Here is a 22,506-nt window from a genome sequence, read left to right on the forward strand (position 1 = left end):
ATTTTTGGTGAATTCCTTCCTTTGATCTTTGATTTTAGTATTTAAGTGGTTGCTAACCTATTCCAGTAAAGATCTACTATTTTTCTGAGTTTATCTACCTATTTTTCTCCTTGCTCCAAGCTTTGTATTCCCTTTCTCTTCTTTTTTTCAGGCCTGAGGGCCTTCTTGAGTATTTCTTGTAGTGGGGGTCTCGTGGCCATGAACTCCCTTAGCTTTTGTTTATCTGGGAGAGTTACTATTTCTCCATCATATTTGAAGGATATTTTTGCTGGATAGAGTATTCTTGGCTGAAAGTTTTTGTCTTTCAGTATTTTGAATATATCATTCCAGTCTCTCCTAGCCTGTAAAGTTTCTGTTGAGAAATCCGCTGAGAGCCTGATGGGAGTTCCTTTGTACGTTATTTTTTGTTTTTGTCTAGCTGCCCTTAATATTGTTTCTTTGTCATTGACTCTGGCTAACCTTACCACTAGGTGTCGTGGAGAGGGCCTTTGCCTGTTGATATATTTAGGTGACCTGTTGGCTTCGCTTACGGGTATTTCCTGCTCCTTCCCCAGATTTGGGAAATTCTCAGCTATTATTTCCTTGAATAGGCTCCCTGTTCCTCTTTCCCTCTCTTCTTCCTCAGGAATACCTATAATTCTTATGTTACATTTCCTAGTAGAGTCAGATATTTCTCGGAGACTTTCTTCATTTCTTTTTAGTCTTAGTTCTCTCTCCCCTTCCATCTGGAGCATATCTGTATTCCTATCCTCTAAAATGCTAATTCTTTTCTTCATATTGTCAGCTCTGTTCTTTAAAGATTCCAGATTTTCCTTTGTCTCCTCCATTGCGTTCTTCATCTCCATCAGCACTGATTGGTTTTTCTTTATGATTTCAATCTCTTTTGTGAAGAAACTCCTAATCTCATTGAATTGTTTGTATGTGTTGTCTCATATTTCGTTGAGTGTTTTTATATAGCTATTTTGAAATCTCTGTTGTTTAGATTATGGATTTCTGTGTCTTCAGGGTTGGTTTCTGGGTGCTTGTCATTTTCCTTCTGGTCTGGTGATTTCATGTATCTTTGCATTGTGGTTCCTGTGTTGGCTTTGTTTTTCCTCATCCTGGAAATCTCTGGTTGCAATTTCCACCCGCTGCCACTGTGTGGTGGTAAAGGGCTGTGTAATCTAAGCCCCCTGCGCTCTGCCGCAGTTTTTCCGCTGCGATCCGCAGGTCGGATCGCTTGGTCTGGTCTGGTTGGCTGAGCTGCAGGTCCAGTTTGCAGGGTGGGGGGGGTGGTATCTCTTTTTTGCCCTCTGGGTCCCTGGCCTGGGGGACTTCTTGTTCGCCCCCCCCTCGTTATCCGCTCTCTGGGGTGCTCAGATGTTGATGGTAGCCCTGTGGCTCTTCTGAGTCCTCTGTGCGGGAGTTTCCCACTGGCTGAGAGAGCCTGAAGAGCTACATTTCCCCACAGGGGCCGCCCCTCCCCCCTCTCTGGGAGCCGCGAGGACCCAGATCGCTGATCTGATGGGGAGGGAGAGGAGTTCTCCTTACCTCTCCCCACTTCCTCTGGGGGCCCAGCATGTTCCACTCTCAGATGTGCGGAGGTGTGGATCTTTCCGATCTAGCTTTTCACTGTCTGGGATTCCATTGTTGGTCTGTCACTGTTCCTTTTGTTGTATCTTATCGGGGGAAGAGTTCACGGGAAAGCTCACTCCACCGTGATGCTGACGTCACTCTCCCTTCTTTTGTTTTTTTATTGCATATAGCTGAACATTTTTCCTTTTCCCTTGAGTGTGACCCTTGGAGGCTGTGGTCACTGAGATGTCACAACACTAATGGTTTGCCTCTAGCTTACTTGGCACAATGGCCACAAATTTCTGAAATCAAAATTTCTGAATCTTTTAAATAATGAATAATGTCTTCCCCCAGTGCTGTTTTAGAGATTAGTCCAGGGACAGAAGAAAATAATCAGAACAAGCAATTGAATATTTAGTGCCATATACTAAAAATTATAATAGCTACCATTTATTGAGCATTGATTCTGTACTAGGCATCATGCTAAGCTCTTAAGTGCATCTCACTTAATCCTTAGAGTCCTTTGTAGTAGGTGTTATCACCATTTTATGGATGAGGAAACTGAGGCTTAGAGGGGGTGAGCAATTTACTCAAGGTCACGGAGTTAGTACATGGTAGATATATATCTCTCATAAAATTGATCAGGGAACTGAGCTTCAGCCAAAAAATATTTACCTTAGAAAACTTTTTTGTTTTTTTAGCTTAGAAACAGACTCAAGCCTCTCAACGTAATATCAAATTATTTGATAAATCTTTCAAATAAAAAGGGCTTTATTGGATTTTTTTACTCACAGTCCTCGCCTGGACACCTCCAGCGCCTAGCACTGAGTTACATACTTATATAGCAGGCACCACAAGTGTTTGTTTGTTGGGCGTCCTGGCTATTGCTATTGTTATCCAAAAGCACCCAAAGGCTTGCTCCTCTCTGGTAACAGATAAAGTTGTGTCCCCCAAGAAAGCAAGAAAACAGAATCCACAGGGCTGGAGGAACTTCTGTAGAAATGATCACTAATTGAGGTGATCCAATCCATTCATGTAGAAAAATGAAAATCCAGATTTTCCAAAAGACAAAGTAGACTTTCAAGAATGGTTTTCAAAATTATCTTACATAGAAACCTTAACTAGCCAGCTGTCTTTCTGCATCTAAAATAGGGTTTAATTCACCCAGAAGTTTTACGTGCCCAGTTTTTTAAAGGACGTTATTTATATGTAAAGCTGGATACATATCTATAAAACAAAAATTGCACTATCATTCTAGTAGGGTGCACACAGGACTAAGATTATTATGCTAAAACAAAACTATTGACGTTGTTGACAAACACTATTGTCATTTGAACGTAAAACTAGGGAAGTTTCTGAAGCATCACAGAGGCAGTTAATGTTATTTTCCTAAAGTAGAGGAAGAGGCCCAAAGCTCCTTGTAGGTTGTAATGGATCTTCTGCTTTTCCTCAGGAGCAAACAAAGGGAGAAATATCTTTAATTCTTGGGGAAAAGGAGGGCAAGCAGGTTTCCATACTTGTGATTCAGATGTGTGTTCATTAAGTTGAATCAGATGTTGACTAATGGCAAAAAGGAAAAGACTATAAGGTGAAAAACAGTGAGCTTAAACCTTCAGATTTTTCGTATAGAATCTCTGATTTAGACTTGTTTCTTTATAGGTGTTAAACTTGCTATAAAGTCTCTCAAAATAAAAACATTTTGAAGATTCAAGAGAGTAGGTAATATGGTGATATTTCCCAGAAGTATGTAAAGGAAGTATTAGTAGTGCTTTACTTCTGTTAAGAGCCTTACCATTTGCAGTCTTGGTACTCGAAGTGGATCAGTAGCGTCTCATCTCCTGGGAGCTCATTAGACATGCAGACACGCAGCCCCACCTCAGACCTAGGAAATCAGCTTCTGTATGTTAACGAGCTCCCCTGTGATTCTTACACACATTAAGGTTTGAGAAGCCTTGGTCTGCAGAGTACTTGTACGTGCATCATCTCCCTTGCCAGCGTAGCATGAACACAGGAGAAAGTCATATTGACCTTCCCACACCCAGGAATCATTTCCCCTGAGGTGAGGGAGATACTGATAATGATAGCCACTATGCGCCAGTCACTCTGCACATTGATCATAGTCACTCCACCCTTACTGCACCCCATCAGGGAGGTATTATTAGCTCCATTTTACAGTTGAGGAAAATGAAGCTCAAGAGGGTAAATAACTCTCCCAAGATCACACAGCCAAGAAATGCTAGAGCCTGGATAGTTCCCTGATCTCAGAGCCTCTGCTCTTTTCAAGTATTCAAGAACATGCTAGAATAAGAAGGGGACTTCAGCCTTGGCTGCATTTTAGAATTGCCTGAGGAACATTACAAAACACTGATGCCCACTGTCTTAGTGTGTTCGGGCTGCTATAACAAAACACCACAGACTGGGTGGCTTACAAGCAGCGGAAATGTATTGCTTACCGTTCTTGGAGGCTGGAAGTCTGAGATGAGGGTGCCAGCAATGTCAAGTAAGGTTGGGTGACCCCCTTCTGGATCATGGCGGAAGGGGCTAGAGATCTCTCTGGAGCCTCTTTTATTAGAGCACTACTCCCATTCATGAAGGCTCTATTCTTATGACCTAATCACCTCCCAAAAGTCCCTACCTGCTAAAATCATCACCTTTGGGGGTTAGGATTTCAACATATGAATGTTGTGGGGATACAAACATTCAGACCATACCACACATCCTCAGAGATTCTGATTTAATTGGTCTGGGAACTGGGCCTGGCGTTGGGATTTGTAAAAGCTCCCAGGATGATTCTAATGTGTACCCCAAGGTTAAGACCCAGTGATTTACACAGACTGGCTAAATGTCTCTCTGTTTGGCACTGTTAACAGGACCTCCATCAGGAATAGCTCATCTGCCTTGGTTCACTTGTTGCACAGCTAGACTTCAAGATTGCTGGCACTGACGATGCCAGAGTAGTGGCATAAATACCTAAATCATTTGGTGTATTATTACATGCAAGAATCACATTGTGTTCAGGGAGAAAGAAATTGATTATGGCCATCCAGATCTGGCTAAATGTCTAAAGGCAGATAGGCATCTTTTGCCATCTTTATGATGAGTATAGTTCTCTTACCTTACTCCTCCCACAGCCTGGTCCTCATCTCCAAGCACCATTTACTTAACATCTTGTGTGTAGGTCTGCAAGTGGGTCACAGTATAGGGCAAAGAAATGTTGAAAATAGATACCAAAGTTTTAATCCTTCCTCATCATTTGGTGACAAGAATTGGCTGTGTGCTTTACATATGTATTTCATTTAATCCTCACTTTACCCTATTTCTCAGGTGCACAAAATGAGGTTCAGAGAAAGTGAGCAATTTGCTGGAGCTGCGATTCAACTCAAAATAATGCCAAACAGCTCATGTTCTTTTCTCTTTGCCACACTTTCTAATAGGAAGAAGGGTCTAGCCTTAGAGAGTCAATCCCTGGGAATTCAAGTTAGTTCAACAAAGACTTTTGGAGGCTCTGATGTGAGCCAGACACTGAGCTAAGTTCCAGGGCTCTAGAAATGAAGAAGGTAAGGTCCTTTGCTTCATGGAGCTCCCAATCTTGAAGGACAGACAAATGACTAGAGCAGCATTGTCCAACAGAAAGATAATGCGGGCCACATATGTCATTTAAATTTTTCTAGTGGCCACATTTTCAAAGGTAAAGGTGAAACTAATTTCAATAATATATTTTATTTAACTCAATACATAAAAAAATCATTTCAACATGTAATCAATATGAAAATGAATGACATATTTTACCTTCTTTTTTTCATACTAAGTCTTTGAAGTCCTGAGTGTATTTTGTATTATAATACGTCTCAATTTGGACTAGCCATGTTTCTAGTGCTCAGTAGCCACATGTGGCCAGTGGCTACCGTACTGGACAATACACATCTAGAGAAACATTGAGGAAAGCCTATCTTGGTTGTTCTTGGAGGAGGTGGAGTTAGGGGAGATTGGTTGTTTATTGCTCCCAGTTTCTACTTTAAAAAGTACCTAAAAGCCTTACCCTGGGGTAAGTGTAATGCTATATTCTTTACGCTGTATCTCTGTACTCAAGGAAATAATGCAGTATGCTTCTTAGAGACCCTCCATTGTAAATGCTCTTATATATCAAAATTTCAGCAAAATGACTGATTTCAACTCTTGACAGAGAACATTTCCTAGCCCAGCCAAGAGAAAAGTTACCTGTGTCTCCCGGGCCTGGTGACCTACTGGTTCTTCCTGTCAGTAACAGATGTTTTTAATAGGGCTTGACTTTGTAGTGATTCTAGTTACATCAAACCTTTTAAGAATCAATCTAAACAATGTTTCACTTTATTAGAATATTGGCTAGATCACACACTGTGCTATAGAATCCCTCTTCCAGGAGATATGGATAAGGCTATCTTTCTGTGATCAAATCATTTGGGATACTAGATCCCCTCCCAGGAAATTCATCCTGCATATTAGCATATGAAAGGTTCTGAGAAGTCCTGTATTAACTTTGTTTAACTCAGTGTTTCACACTCACTTGAGCATGGAAGACACATGTGTCTCAAGGCATCTATTAGCATCTCATGGGACACAGCTGCCTATGGAGCAAGGTTTGGAAAACATAGAACTAGATGATTATTTTGCTATGACCCTATATTTACATAATGGCAGCCTTTCCCACTAGAAGGGTAAGGCCTAGCACCTCTGCTTTTTCAATCTAAATTTACGTAGTACAGACTAGAGAGTGACTGACTCTTCGGGCCAACAGATCTTGAGAATTGCCATTATTTCTATGGAAATACTGTCTTTGCACCTCCTTAGACTGAAGTCACTGTATTTAAGTGAACCGTTGTAGAGAGCAGGATTTGAAGAGGAATGTGGAGCATGGATTAACCTCAGATACCATGAGAGGCTGGAACTGCTGCCCAACACTGGGTTACAAAACACTGGAAACCCATAGTCCTCCATGGTCAAGCCCAACTATAGTCACATTTGTGATTTTGATCAATCTGAATGGTATATCCAGGGTGCAGCCCAATAATTAGATTAAACAATTTCAAGATTAGGTTATTTCATTGTATTAAGGAAAGGCCACTTGTTCTTTTGGGGAACCATGCTTGTCCTTCACTGGCAACCCCTGGCACCATATAGTTTAGGAGCCGTTATCAGGATAGGATGTTCATTGCTTCAGAAACTGGGGGACTCTGGTCAGTGTAGAAACCACTCAGTGCTGTAGTAAATCATTTCACATCTGCTTGGACGGAGAGCCAAACTCATTCTTCCCACTCTTCTCCAATCCGCTTTGTTTCATGTGTTGTTTTTTGCCTTAGGGGTACAATGTCTTTCAGTAATAGAGAATATAGTGACTTTGCTGCTTTCTAATTTCCCTTTCCCCAGATCCTCTAAGGATTGTAGATGGGTATGTGCAGTCTCTAAGCCCCCAGTGTGGTATTTTTTTTTCATCTAATTTATGCAAATGCCTCATAAGAGAAAACTCATCCTTTTGTCTCTTACCCGGTTTTTTGTAACGAGCTATGCAACATTTTTTAAATTTAATGGATGAGTATGTTTAAAATATTTGTGAACTACTTACGAATGTATTTTTATGCTGAGTAAATTTTATTAATGACTTTTAAAAAAGTCACCGTTAAGCCAATTAACTTGTCTTACTAATGATTGGTGATAATTCTTTTTTCAAATAGACCTTTATGAACTATTGCAGATAAGAAGCACATGATAAAGAGAAATATGAATCCTCTGCTGTCGGCCTACACAGTATTGATCTGTACTGTGTAGTGTTTTGTGTTACCAAAGTTCAAGGTGTAAAAGCATTCCTTATTCTTTTTCTCCCCCCAGTTAAAAGAGCCTTTGGCAGCATCAGTACTCATTAGACTGAGCAGCTAGCAGCAAGGGCCTTTGTGTATTGTTTGTCAGCGCCCCCATTCCTACACCTGTTACCCTATGCTGTGATTGTACCTCCCTCACCAAGTCGTGAGCAGGAACCTTGTGTTCATCATCTCTTAGTCCCGATGCCCACTTCAGCACTACAGTAAATGTTTGCTGAAAGAATGATAAAGGCCTTTTAGCAAATTATGTCCAAGCCAACAGAGATTAATAAATCAAGTTATTTTTTACTCTGGAGGGCTCACAGGACCTGATCCTAAGGAGATGAGATAGGAAACAGATATATACTAACAGTAGCCAGCTGTCTGACTTTGGGTAGGTTGCTCCCCTTCTTTATACCTCAATTTCTCCATCTGGAAAATGAATGATTAATAACTTTGCATCCCTCTGAGTAATACTATAAAGATAAAGGGAAGATAGAGATGAGAGCATGGTGAGCTCTTTGGAGGTGTGATCTATGTAACACTCAGTCACTGTAATTGCCACTGTTATTATTTCTCTAGGTATGCAGTGTATTCAGTTTACTCCTTTGAAGAACACAGAAGAGAGCTAGCTGGAGTGGAGGGTTTACACTGGTGAGACATTGAAGATGAAGTTGGTTACGCAGTTTAGAATCCATCCAGTTTAGAATCCATCTTTTCAGTATTGGGGAACCTATGGAACTTTGTCCTGAAGAATTACCTCCCCCAACCCCCATTTCAAGTTGACGAAGTGAAAGCCTGAGACAACTGGAAACCCGTGACTGGACCTCAGGTGTGCAATCTAGACATGACTTAAAAATCAATGGGCATAGATAGTGCCTCCCCAAATTCCACTCTGTCTACCTACATCCTGCTCACAGAAGCCTTGGTTTATTGCCCAGATGCCATTAAATGCTATCAAATATACTGGTTAAGAGCTTGAACTTTAGAATCAGACTGCCTGGGTTCAAATCCCAGCTTGCTACTTTCTAGTTGTGTGGCCTTGGGCAAGTTCCTTAACCTCTCTGTGACTCATCTGGAACATGAGGATAGTTATAGTACTTAACTCATATGCTCCTGTGACAATTACATTAACACATGTAAAATGCCTAGAACAGTGCCTGGCACATAGTATGTCCTCTATAATTGTAGCTGTTAAAATGGATATTATCATGCCCTGGAAATTGAGCTAGGTACTATAGCCATCATCATTCTGTTATCTGGCTATAAATCTGAGACTGGGATTTGGCACACGGAGAATGGGGCTGACTCTATTGGAGCACAAACCAGGTACTTTATTTATGAGTAAATATTAGATACACCTTGCTTTATTTGAAGGTCAAACAGGAAAAAAAATAGAGATCAATGAAAAAGTGCTGCAGAATAAGGGAGAAGCAGCGCTGATTCTCAGAAGGTAAAAAAAAAATTATTTACTATAGGAACTAAGAGAACAGTTTACACAAGTTTGGCATCCTTAGCAGATGCAAAAAGACAAGAAATAGGAATGGAAAAACATTAAGAGAAAGTAGGTTGTTATGGGAAAAAAATGATCAGATGAAAAAGAAGATGGGTAATAGAAGGAACAATTGCAAGGAATGTAAAAATGTAAAATCTGCAGTAAAGGTAGAATTGAGCACAATTGATACAGGGGAAACTGAATCCATGAAATAGAGAATAAGCTGTATTAGAATATACAGGAAAAGAACAAAGAGATGAAGACAAGAATTAGGAAGTGTTAGTATAGGGAGTGAGGGTCTTCTTTTTCTCATCTTGTTCCCACATTTCAGTTGTCTGGTGTGTTGTAAAGTGGCTTCTGCTACCAACAGAAGTTTGAACCTGCCATGTACCTGTCAACTGCCCTTCTTTGCCTCCTTGACCAATACCAGAAAATGTGTTTCTTTTGCCACATCCTACACCCCCCGTTTCGAATGGAATTTCTTGTCCAGTGTGATACCCCCGAAGGCCACAACTGATGTAGTTCTGTCCCAGTACTTCCTAAGAATGGCTTAGTTATTTTACACTGTGAAAACAATATCAGAAGAGCTACTGAACTAAAAACATTTTTTTATTCTACAGACCAGACCTGTAGAGAGCAACATAATGACCATTTTTATAACCAAGAAACTTGAGATGATTATCTACATTCTTTAAACCCATATTGAATGATCTAATTCTAAGCAAAGACCTAATGGCAGATATCTGTCATCAAATCCTTTTTATTATTATCTTCCTTTAAGAACCTGGTCTTGTTTTAATTATGTTTAAAAATCAATACGTATAATATGATCTCAATAATATAAACAAAACAGTCCACACCAACACAAAAACAGATTGTCGGGACCGATGCTAAAACATTAGCAGTGATTACCTCTGACAGTCATGAAGTAAGATAGAGTTTTTTTGTGTTTCATATTTTCCACATTGAAATATAGTAACAGTAATCCTTTGGCTAAGAAACAGAAAGTCTGATTTATAGTGACTTAAACAAATAAGGGCTTATTTTTCTCACAAAACAGTAAGTGTGATGCACCTGACCTTTGTTCAGAGATTATGGATAACAGGGCCTATTACTCTGCAATTCTGTTGGCCTTTTTCTCTTGCTAGTTCTTTATGCCTCATAGTCACACCATGGCTGCTGCAGCTCCAGGCATCATGACTTGTTCAAATCAGGAGAAGCAGGAGATGCTGAGCCAGCTGCTTCTGTATCCTTTTTATCAGAAAGGCAAGAGCTTTCCCTAAAATGCCAGCAGACTTCTGCTTTTGTCCACTGACCACAATAGTGTCATAACCAACCCTGGCTTCGGGGAGGCTGGGAAAGTGAATAGTTAGCTTTTCAGCCCCATAGCCAGAGGCAGCAAGGGAGAAGGAGGAAGTTGGAAATAAGTGTTGGCTGAGCCAAACTTTGCTGTCTGCCAGAAGCATTTTTTAACATGTATTATTTTTATCATTGAAAAAAATATTTTTGAGATTATGTTCAATTTTGATCTATTATAGAATCTCAATAATGTAAAAATATGCACACCAGAAGGACAAAAAGAAAACCACAGAAGCATTAAAGTTGTCTGCTCTGGGTCTTGACACTAATGGTATTCTGCATTAGCATTCCTGTACATGATGAGAAGGGGAGAGATTGGGTGGTTCCTTTATTTGTATGTGCATGGAAGAAGTGGTTGGCTGCAGATAGGAGTATAGACGGACAGGTGACTGGTCTGGCAGGACACACAGACAGGAATCCACCCCTTCCTGATGTAGCAGGGTTGAGGTGTGTCAAGAACTAACAAGTGTTTTGGAAAGCCCGAGTTCAGGTGATTTCTACAGGTTTCTCTGATCCTATGAGTCTACCACTCGAATAAAGGAGGTAAATGAGGTTTCAGATTTAAAGCCGTTCACAAGAGCTTTCTAGGAAGATGTGTTTAAATATAATCTCTGTGATATGCCTAAATGAGCCAGCCTCAAGAGCCTCTAATTTCCTAAGTAAATCCCTCTCAATTAAACAGAAAGGGAAGAAAAACTAAAAGCAGGAAATGGATTCACAATTTCAATCCCATTTTGCTCTTTTCCATGTTTTTTACGTTGCCCTAACCAAAAGTCCATGTACTAAGAGAAAAATGAGCAGAATATATGAATCACTTGTTTTAATAGCATTATGCTTAATCTAGCTAGAACACTTCCTACAATCATAGAGTTTGAGTTTTCTATCCAGTGTGAATTTTTTAAATGAAGCTTTTCAGACCCGATTGCCTTGGGAAAGCAGATTTCATAATTTGCTCTCCAGCCTTGCTGGAAAATCCATCTGCTTTGCAATTGAATTTGCAAAGTGAAATCGTTTTGACGGGCTGTTCTTTTGGCCAGCTCTTCTGCTCCTCCTCCCTTTCCCTGTCTGTTTCCAGGGCTCCCTGTTGGTCTGGGCAGACTGTGCCATCCTCTAATCCTCTCTGGGCTGATGGAATGATGCGGTCCTGGGGGATGGGCTTTGTCCTCACCCCAAATTGCACAGCTAAATTCTGCAGCAGTTGCTGCTTCACACCTTCAGAGGGGCAAAGTAACCCAGGGGAAAAGTGCTGGGCTGGGGCAGCGGGCCTGAGTTCAGGTCCTCGCTCTGTAACTTAGTGACCATGTGGCTTTTGTGTCTTCAAATGCAGACCCGGCCACCCTGCCTTTGTTGTAGAGTCAAACAAGATAAGGGAAACCCGAGGACTTTGACAACTGTCAACTGCCATAAATTGTTAGATTTAATTCTGCTCCACAATTCAACAAGCATTTTTGGAAACACTGAGCTTTAGGTTATCTGAGGAATATCCATTAGGTAGTTAGATTTATGAGACTAACCTTTAGGAGAGATCTCTGAGCTGGAGTTGTGTATTTGGGAGTCATATAGTTGGTTCTTGGTGTCATGGTATTGAATGAGATCACAAAGGAGAATTTTGTATATTGTTGTCATTATTGTTACTGCTGCTACTATTTTTATTATTTAATATGATAATAATAATTATTATTATTATTATAATAAATAAGGGTTCCCCTCTCCCTTATTATCATAATGAAATTGGGAGGAAGCCTATATATAGGTGTTTTTAAATTTATCTTACTGAATGAATTACATTTCACAGGTAAGAAGCTAGTGAAGGTAATCAGTCAGTAAGCCAGATTTTAAAATTAAGGTTTCCACTTTCTCAGTCTTTTGCTTAAATTATTGGATACCAGCCCAAAGACTTCCCAATTAATTAGCTTTGATGATTTATTTTAACAACTTCAACTGGATGACAGGACAGAAATGAAATATTTTTTTCAGATTATTAATTAGTGCCAGGGTATAAAATCACCTTAGAGAATCTAGTGTTTCTTAGTGTGGTCCATTGGCATTTGGGGGTGGGCTTTTCATTGTGCAAGACTTTCCCATGTGGTACAGGCCGTTTAGTACCCCTGACCCCACATACAACCTGCCAGTGTGGGTCCTCAGACTTTTTGACAACCAAAAATGCCCCACCGCATTTCCAAATGCCCTTGAGGGGCCTCCTCTCCTACATGCACACACTGAGATGCTTAAGAAAATGGGCCCCATTCTCACACCACATGCAGAGCTTGGAGCCTGTAATTTTTTACTGTCCTTAGATGAGATGATCTGGTATTAACTTCCCTTTGGTGTACTTGCTTTGGAAATATGATGGTGTCTAAGACTTAGAGTGAATTGCACTCTATAGTAAAATAATGCTAGAGGGAGTGGCATATTTTGATTTTGTTATCTGTAATATTGAGGACTATGGTAATTGAAGCTGTTTGGAATAGTACCAATACCCTAGAAAATGGAGAATCGCACCTTGGCATTCACTGCTTTATTTGATCTTCAGAATAGCCATCTGATATAGATGAAAACTTGAGGCCAGGAGAAGTAGTAACTCTCCTAAGAGCACGAGACAGTGAAGTGATAGAGCCAGGAATAGGGAACTTCCAATTCTAGTCATAGTGCCGTTCCACCATAAAGCACTATCTCTAAGTAACTAGCATTTCTGGGTTATTAAAGCTGGTAGAATAGGGCCCACAAAACAAATTGCAGCCAAGTCGAGAAGTGGCAGGCTAACGGGGTAAGCAGATTACTGAGGCAAAGTCAGCTAAGCATGCAACAGATGTAAAAGGGGTTTTGATTGCTTACTTGTTTATAACTTGTTTCATTCCATAAAGGATTTTACTTAGCTTACAATATCAAATGATGATACACTAGAAATAGAAAATCAAGATCAGGCAAATAGAAGTAGGAAACCAAGATCAGGGAGAAGAGCCCAAACATGCAACCTATAAAGGCTAACATAGTTGTTATAGTAGAGTTTCATGTTTGAGTCAGAGCTTCCTAGTGGCCAAAGCAAAAAGAGAAACACATAATTCTCATTACCCAAAGATGAGCATAGAATCCATCAGGGAAAATAAAGCTGAATTCTAAAAGAAATTTCTCGAGAGAGATTTTATATAAGGGATTCTGGTAACAAAATTTATAGTATCAGTAACATTTTAACAGCAAAGATAATAGATTTCAGTGTGCTTTTTCTAATAGCAAACTTGAATCAACAACAAATCAACTAATCCTAGAGTATTAAGATTAAACTTCAATTCACTGAAGCCTATTCTTTGTGAGTCCAAGGTGATTTGGTTTAAGTTTATAAATTTTAGTGGTCTCTCTTGATCCAGAGCTAGAATTTAGAACATCCAGAGGTGTGGATGACTCAAAAGCCCCTCAGGAAATTCCTATTAGTAGGCGTCTCTCCTCTCACACAGGCTTTGTTAGGCCAGTTTGAAATTGTAAGTTATGACAGGGCTTAGAGGGTTGATATTGGATGGCACATTCATCAGGATATAGTAGGGTCTGGTGCAGTAACAGCAGCCTGCAAATCTTAGTGGCCCCAAACAACAAAGTATTATATTTGTACACAGCCTACCACAGTTTCACATAACCCTCAGGCGCAACTCGCTAATCCAGGCCTGCCATGGCTCCATCTTCCTGTAGCAGCACCATCTAGAACACACAGCTTCCGCAGTCAGTGAGGCAGGGGACGAGAGAGCATGGAATATTATACTCCAGCTCTTAAAAGTTTCTGTCTGGAAGTAACGCATTGCTTTACTCACATTTCATTGGGCAAAGCAAGTCACTTGGCCATGCCTAACTTCTCCTGAGTAGGGAAATACATGTCTGGATGTGGACGAGAACCAGAGAGAAGGGAACATTAGTAAAGTCTACCACAGATGGGAGAGAAAGGCAGTGCAAGCAAACCGAATGGGATGAGAAAGTCAGGCATACAAGGCAGGCTGGGATTGAGTGGAAGGGCGAGTGGGGTTGCTTCGTGGCTGACATAGCGTAGGGAGCATGGGGCAGGAATGGCTGGGTTGGAGCTGGATCTGGGAAGCTTGTAAATGCCATTTTAATTGGTCTACACTTTACTCTGCAGGCCAGAGGGACGTTCAGAAGGTGCTCCAGGGAGGTGGGACTGGTCCAGTTTTTAGAGGCTCAGCTCAAGGGATGGGCAGAAGCAGCTATCTCTGTATTTCAGTGATTCTACCCCAGGTCTTGAATCAAAAGAAATGTTTGTTTCATATTGAAACTATCTCCCTGTAACATTCTCTGCATTGTTAACTTACGAGGGTGCCTTTCACCTCTTATTGTGATCCAGAATGAAAACCAGGCACACTTTGCCTTTTCCAAACAGTGACTAATGGCGGGGCTTGGCCAGGCAGGCCCAGCATATTTTTCACTCTGCTCTGGGCTTCCCACCAAGTTCTTTCAGAGTGGCCCGGCCACAGCCGTTAGGGATGACTGTGCCTAGCACTTCCTACCTCGTCATCCATCTCTGGAACGCCCCTCTCCAGCCAGCTCCTTTTTAATAGGTTTAATTATTGCTTCCCCTACTTCACGGCCCAATTAATCTTCCCCACTGCCTCAGGATTTACAGCCGTACAGGCCCAGGGAATTTCTGAGCTATTCACCTGCTGTCTTGGTTTTTAACTATCTGAGGGAAGTACGAAGTGGGCCATGTATGAAAGCAGTGAAATATCTGTGGGCTCCAGTGGGATCCAGGCTGGCTTCTTGTCACTGCCATTTAGCCCAGGCCTGTGGGACACTGGCAGGAGGGGACTACAGAGGAACTGACTCTGCCTCTGTTCAGCCTAAAGGGAGGTTTGAGGGCCAGGGATTAGCAATTAGGACCTCTGTGTTTTTCTTTCAACTGCATTTTATTTCCTCCAAGTTTGGTTATAAGATGAATACGTTCTGGGGATCTAATGTACAGCATGGTAGCTGTAGTTAATACTACTTATTGTATACTTGAAATTTGCTAAAAGAGTAGATCTTAAGCATTCTCACCACAAAAAGATGATGGATGTGTTAATTAACTTGCTTGTGGTAATCATTTCACAGTGTAGACGTATATCAAATCACCACATTGTATGCTTTAAATATATACAATTTTATTTGTCAATTATATCTCAGTAAAGCTGGGGGGAAAAAGACAGGTCGTTTCCATTGGAGTGTGTTTGTGGGAGGGAGAGGTGGCACGTGCAAGGATTTCCTTGGCCTTATTATAGCGGGCTCCTCAGAATTGAAAGAGAAGGGAAGGGCAATTGGGATCTGGGACAGAAGTGCCGCTGAACTCACAATGTCACTGAAGACATCCTAAATTGCTGTTGAAGCAAAAGAAGATAACAGGCTCTTAACTTCACTTATCCTTTGGAGGAACAGGAGGAGCCTAGTGGGTTTGGTAGAAAAAGTAGACAGATGTAATTAAAATAAGTGATGGCAGAAGAGACACGTGATGGCCCAAGAGTTCTCCAGTTGTGATGCCCACACAGATGCTTATATCTGCCTCCTCCTACTACATTCCTGAGGCTCTTAGGATTTTCTGGTCTCTATATATACTTCTCTGCTCTAGATACAGATTTAGCCAGACTGTCAATCTGTTCTTATATAGCTTCCACAAGGTTGGTTTGCCACGACAGTATACTAATGTTAATGAGGAAGAAATGGGTACAAAATCATGACCGCCTTTCACTAGAAGGCATTCCAGCTTCATTTCAGAAGGGGAGCGGGTGAAAGAGCATGGACTCCTGAGTCAGAAGAACCTAGGTTCCAGTATCAGTCCTGCCATTTAAAGCTGTATGGGCCCGAGTAAGTTTTTGAACCTTCTGGATCTCTGAGACCACAGTATTGACCTCGCAGGATTGTTTTGAGGTGTGAATGAGATCATCAAGTAGAGAGCTGGCACAAGTTCTCAGGAAAAGTTTACCTACCAGGAAGGTGCTTGTAGCTGAAATCATATGATAAGTAATTTTGGAATTATCTGCCATTTAAAAATATCTGTACCTTTGCTGTCCTCCACTGGCAAAAATAATGGAGACTTGTCTCCGGGTACGTAAATAGTAACCTGAAAATGAGTTAGATGAAACATCCAGTTGGTTGCATATCTAACACAGAGCAGTTTGCTCTCTTGCCTTTGATTCCAGCCATCTGTTTACTAACCAGGTCTATCCTGTCCTCCTCACCCCAAGCTTTGAGACATTTTAGGTATAATGTAGAAGAACTCTATGTGGAAATTTGAGAAGGAGAGGATCCAGGGAAGCTAAAGATGTCTAGAGTTGGAATAATGGGTCCCCTGGAGAAACTGGGGCCACTTCTCCTGCTGAGGAGGAGGATTGAGAGAAGCAGTTGAGAATATGCAGTGCTGTTTCTGTGAGCAGGTTTTCTCAGCTGTTTTTACCATCCCCTCCCACCCTTCCTGTTTGATAGACAACATATCCTATCTTTTAAGATCATTTGAAATTAAAGGTAAGACTAAATATCATGACTATAAATAAATCAAGGCAATGGGACAAAGCACTGCGTTGTTTTCAGTCTACACATGTCCTCCTTTCAGACTGGAGAAGGATATGGAGGCTGGTATAGCTGTGGAGGCTGGTGACCGGCTGATTTCTTTTTCTACTGAGGTCCCAAAGACAGAAAAATGAACTTAAACATCCACATGAGGACTTAGCTATGAGGAAGAGTTTCCTGATGCAAAAGGGGCTACAGAAGAATGTGCAGTACAGATCTCTCTGCATATCTTTATTATTTGATTAACTTTCTGTTATGGAAATTTTCTCTCTCTCTCTCTGTCTCTCTCTTGTGCACACACACACACACACACACACACACACACACACAGAATAGTATAATGAACCTCCACATACTTGTAACCCAATTATCAACATTTTGCTAATCTTTTTTCATCTATTTTCCTAAATATACACATGTTTACCTTTTTCCCCCCTGCTGGAGTATTTTTAAAGCAAACCATAGACACCATGTCATTTCATCTGTAAATACTTCCATAAGTATTTCTAACAGATGAGAACTTTTCTTTCTTTTTTTTTTTTTGTGAGGAAGATTAGCCCTGAGCTAACATCTGTTGCCAATCCTCCTCTTTTTGCTGAGGAAGACTGGCCCTGGGCTAACACCCGTGCCCATCTTCCTCCACTTTATACGGGACGCTGCCACAGCATGGCTTGACAAGTGGTGCGTCGGTGTGCGCCTGGGATACAAACCCTGGGCCGCCACAGTGGAGCACGCACACTTAACCTCTACGCCACCGGGCCAGCCCCCAGATGAGAACTTTTTAAAGCACAGCTACTATCCCGTGTCACACCTAGTGAGACTAATACCAGTCCCTTCATGTCTCCTTCATATCTTGAAGGCAGATGGGCTAGTACAGCTGAGGGCATATGTGGATTGAAATTCCCTCCTTCAGCTCTGTCACTAACTCACTTCCTCTCACTGGGCCTTGGTCATGTCATTTATAAAGTGAGCCTCTTCCAGTTCCCAAATCTCATGTTTCTTCTGAGAATAGCTGGTGATTTGGCTAGGATGGAGCAGAACTCAACCTGTTTGAAAGCAGGGGGAAAGAATAGATGAGCTCTTAAAGCCTCGTTTGGATTGTGCACTATTAGTAATCAGAACAACACTATTTTCAATAAATGAGAAGAGTGCTTCCATTTTTTATGGAGATACACTGAGGCCCTACTTTCAAAGAATTCACAAAGAAAAGGCAGCCAGAAGTCATTGCTGAAATGCTAAATGTTCTAGTTTCAGTAGAAATTCTTCTGCTTGGCTTGTCCTGTTCACACCTCCTTTGGTCTTTGCTGGTAATTGTTAATAATAAAAGCAAATGCATTGAGCATTTACTATGTCCCAGGCATTGTGCTAGCTTCTGATAAGCATGATCTCCTTGGCCTCACAACAGCTCTTTGAAGTAGGTATTATTATTTCCATGGCAATGACCATTCTGGATGCATAGGTGGAGGCCTACCATGGTGATGTATAAATTCATAACCGTGTCTTCTTTCTCTGTATGCCGATGTGAGAACTCAGCTTTGTGAGGATCTTCTGCCCCACTAATGTTCATTTAATTCCCCGCCCTGCAGCACGTTGTCACCTTGCACGCCCCTGCTGACAGGCCCTCTGTAAGTCTTCATCTGAGTGACGGCCCTGGAAAATCAAGCTGTGGTCTGGAAAGGGGAGGAGGATCTTTAGATTATCTCCTCAGCATGTGCATTCACTCTGCTGGCAGCTCTCAGGGCCGCTTTTCTGTTGCCTCAACAAAGAGAAAGCCTGCCAAGGGGTGTAATGTTCTGTTCAAAATTCTCCAGGCTGGCAGCAGCTGGGACAGTAGAGACACAGGGCAGATGAAAACATTCCTGTCTCAGCCAGACCCATCTCCTCTTACCCTTGCCTGTGTCCAGAAGTCTTTGTTTTGAGAATCTTCCTATGATTCTTTATAGACCCTTGGAAGTGTCAGATGAGGAGGAAGAGTGGGAGAAAAGGGACATGCATGGGCAAGCTGGCTGGGGGTCAGATCATTTTGCCATAACCAGCAGGCAGTTTCTTTCCCAAATCGTTGAACCCTGGGTAGCCATTATCATTCCAACTGCTCCCTATTAACTAGGCCAGACTCTTAAGGCCATGAGAGTAAGAGACAGAGAATTTCTTTTCCTTTCTCTCACTCTCTAAATACTACTCATACCATATTTAGATAGCATGCTATAGTTTACAAAGCTTATTGATATACACTGTTATGTTTCTCATACTCTCATACTATTTCTTTGAGATGATTATAACCTGGCCTTATTAATAAGAAAATAGAAAACATCAAAAAGTTTTTAATTAAAAAAAAGAAAAGTGGGCCGGCCCCATGGCGTGACGGTTAAGTGCGCGTGCTCCGCTGCTGGTGGCCTGGGTTTGGATTCTGGGCACGCACTGATGCACCACTTGTCAGGCCATGCTGTGGCGGCGTCCCATATAAAGTGGAGGAAGATGGGCATGGATGTTGGCCTTGGGGCCAGTCTTCCTCAGCAAAAAGAGGAGGATTGGCATGGATGTTAGCTCAGGGCAGATCTTCCTCACAAAAAACAAAACAAAACAAAAAAAAAGAGGCATGAGGAGACAAAAACAAAAAAAAAGAAAGGCTCAGAGAAATAAAGTAATTGTCTCAAAGATACTCAGCTGAATGAGGTGGAAGCCAGTCTTGTAAAACAGGACTTCTGGCTTAAAGTTCTGTGCCTTTTCCATTATAGTGTGCCTTCCAGATACTTAGCCCGCTTCCTGTAGGATTGGGGTAAGTGGGGAGGGTGGGAGGCTAGCAAGGAGACCTGTGTCTTGGTGTACGGAGCCTGCAAAAAACCTGAGCTTCCTCAATTGCCTTCTCTAAAAGTCTCACTCTGCTTGCTTCCTCTTAACATCATCTTAGCAACAAACTAGTGATCATATTGGCTTAAAAATCATTGCAATGAAATCCAACATCTGTGGGGAAAAATCAGTGCAAAGGCATCACTGTGGGAGACAGTGCTCAGAGAGAGGGGCAGGCACTCCTGCTGCCCTCCCCAGCTCTGGCTCTGTTCATAGCTATGGACTCATGGCTGGGCAGATATTTTGACCCTCATTTTAGAAATGCAGAAGCTGAGGAGAGAGGGAGTAAATGATTCATTTCCTCTAAGGATACCTGGAAAATTTAAATCTAAAATTTTCTCTTTAGGTAAAAGCAGTTTAGGGATACAGGCCAAATCCAGGTCTTTAGAACTGAAATGTTTCTGTCACTAATAATTTTGCCCCAGTAAAAGGGTTCCAGGTGATGCTAAGGTATTGCCTCTTGGGCAGCTGAGAGTTTCTCACCTTGAGATAGGTTCTGAAAAACTCTGATCCTTCCAGCTAGGATGCCAGTGGCATCTCCAACCCAGGGAAGTGACCAGACCCAATCCCCGGGAATATTACTTCTCTTATTGGATCAGAGTTTCAAAAATACTTTCAGTAATTTTTAAACCAAGTGTTATGTATTCACCATAGGAAAAAAACACTTAAAATACAGATAAGCAAAAAGAAAAAAACTGTAATTTCACCACCCAAAGATTACTACTGTTAACATTTAAATAAATTTTATGCTCTGTGTATGTATAGATGTAAACATATATGTATAGACACACATCATATTAATATTTTTATTAAAATGTGCTGCTTTATGACCATATATCCCACTAATATGTTATAATTTTTCCCATGTCAATACGTAAACTTCTACTTCACCATTTTTAATGTCACCATGTTATTCCATTTTATAGAGGACCATGATTTACTTAGTTATTTTTAAATTTTGAAATGGTTTACTCATACAAGAAAATACATAAAAGAATTACCATAGTTTATTTAATCTCTACCACCTTGAGAATCCCCTTTCCTGGAAGCATATAGTAATTTCAGTCACTAATATTTGAATTTCGCTTTAATTTACAATGCACTTGCACATACATTATTTCATTTGATCCTCACTACTACCCTCTAAGGTTGATATCAAGATTATTGCTTTCCTCATTTTATAGATGGACTAAACAAGGCTCAGAGAGGCTAAAGGATTCATCCAGTACCCTAAGTCCAGCTACTGTCAAAGAGATGGCTGGGCCCAGAGATAGGTGCCACTGCTGTGGCAGGGCAGACCTCCACCGTGGGGGGCGAGGGGGGAGTCAGCACCAGAAGAGCGGCCCTGACGTGCTCCTCTCTCCCTCCTCACTTCAGCATCTGTCATGTGTACTGACATTATTTGTTTCATGTCTCTCTTCCTTATGACCCTGTGTGCTGTCTGAGGGCAGATTTGTGTCTTCGTTTTTCTCTCTACCCCTGCTGCCCACCACAAGGCTTAGTATACAATAGGTGCTCAGTTAATGTTTGCTGGGTCAGTGTGTAAGTGAATGGATGAATGAATGAATGAATGAATGGTGTCATAGAGATAAGCAAATTGCAGAGGCAGGATTTTGACAGCTTTCTTTCTCAATGACTCTACTTTCAGTTAAGACATTTTAACAAGAACCTATCTTGGTGTTTTTGAGTTTTTGTACTTCTGCAGGTTTTGGTCACCACTGCAAAGCTCACACATTGATGCGTAGAAAACCGTGTTCAGAAGCAAGAGGAAGGAGAAACCTGTTTGTATACTAGATTCCCTCTGCCCTTTCCAGTGCTCCCCGCCGCCCCCACCCAGCGCCAAGTGGGATGAACCAGGCTCTCCTCAAAGGCACCTCCCAAGTTACTTTTATGATATCCCTCATTTGGAACTACTTTATATTTATGATATTTATGATATATCTCATTTTAAACTGCTTGTAAAAACAATAGCTTAGCTTAGCAGCTGTAGCGTAGTTTATGAGGGTTGTTTGAAGTACTGTTATTGTTGACTGTAAAAGACATATAGTAGAATTACAAGAAATTCTGGTACAAAAATCATTCAAATCCCATCACCTAACAAGGCAACTATTTTTATTTTTGCGTAATCCTCTCAGTCCTGTCCCTGTGTACACATTTATTTTCACAGTTATTGTCACAGGGAGCATGCAGCATTGTTTTCTGCTTCCTACACTTAACATTATTGCAAGAAGTTTTTTCCCCATTTTTCTGCATAGACTTCATAATTATCTTTTTAATGACTGCATAATCCTCTACTGAGTTGATATACCAAAATGTGCTTATACAGTCCCCTAGTGTTTGCCGTTTACGATGTTTCTGATTTTCCACTAATCTATCATGCTGCGGTGAAGATTGTTATGCATACAGCTCTTGCATTTGTCAAATGATTTCCTTAGAAGACGTTCCCATGAGTGGGATGGCAGGGTCTGAGCAGGACTGTGTTTGTGCTTCTTGCCCTGCTGCTCCTTCACAGGCTGTTCCAGCTTCTGTCCAGCAGTTGACGTCTTGACCAATTTCAAGGCAACCTCATCAATGTAGGGTGTTGTTTAAATTTTTTGCTTGCTAATTTAGTAGAAGTAAAATGGTACTTCAGGGTTGTTTTATTTTACATTTCTTTGATTATTAAAAGAAATTAGCATTTCCCCTGAGGTTACTCTCTGTATTTCCTTGCACGTGAGTTGTCTGCTCACACTTACTGTTCTTTGCCTATTTCAGTAAATTGAGGTCTTGATTTTTTTAAATCAAGTGAAATCTTTACACACTATTGAATTTTTTCATATATGTTTCATATATTTTCCAGTATTGTGTTTGCCTTTTAATTTTAGATATGTATTTGTAGTATAAACT

At 41.1% G+C, this 22,506-nt stretch overlaps 1 protein-coding gene across 2 annotated transcripts in view; it reads left to right on the forward strand.

The window, feature by feature from the left end:
• Nucleotides 1-22,506, forward strand: part of TTC28 (tetratricopeptide repeat domain 28) — a 412,509-nt gene that overhangs the window by 276,602 nt on the left and 113,401 nt on the right. The gene's annotated exons all lie outside the window — the stretch shown is intronic.

This window comes from Ceratotherium simum, chromosome 35 (genome assembly GCF_057802395.1).
Source record: "Ceratotherium simum simum isolate JZ-2026a chromosome 35, ASM5780239v1, whole genome shotgun sequence".
In the NCBI taxonomy this organism is placed as follows: Eukaryota; Metazoa; Chordata; class Mammalia; order Perissodactyla; family Rhinocerotidae; genus Ceratotherium; species Ceratotherium simum.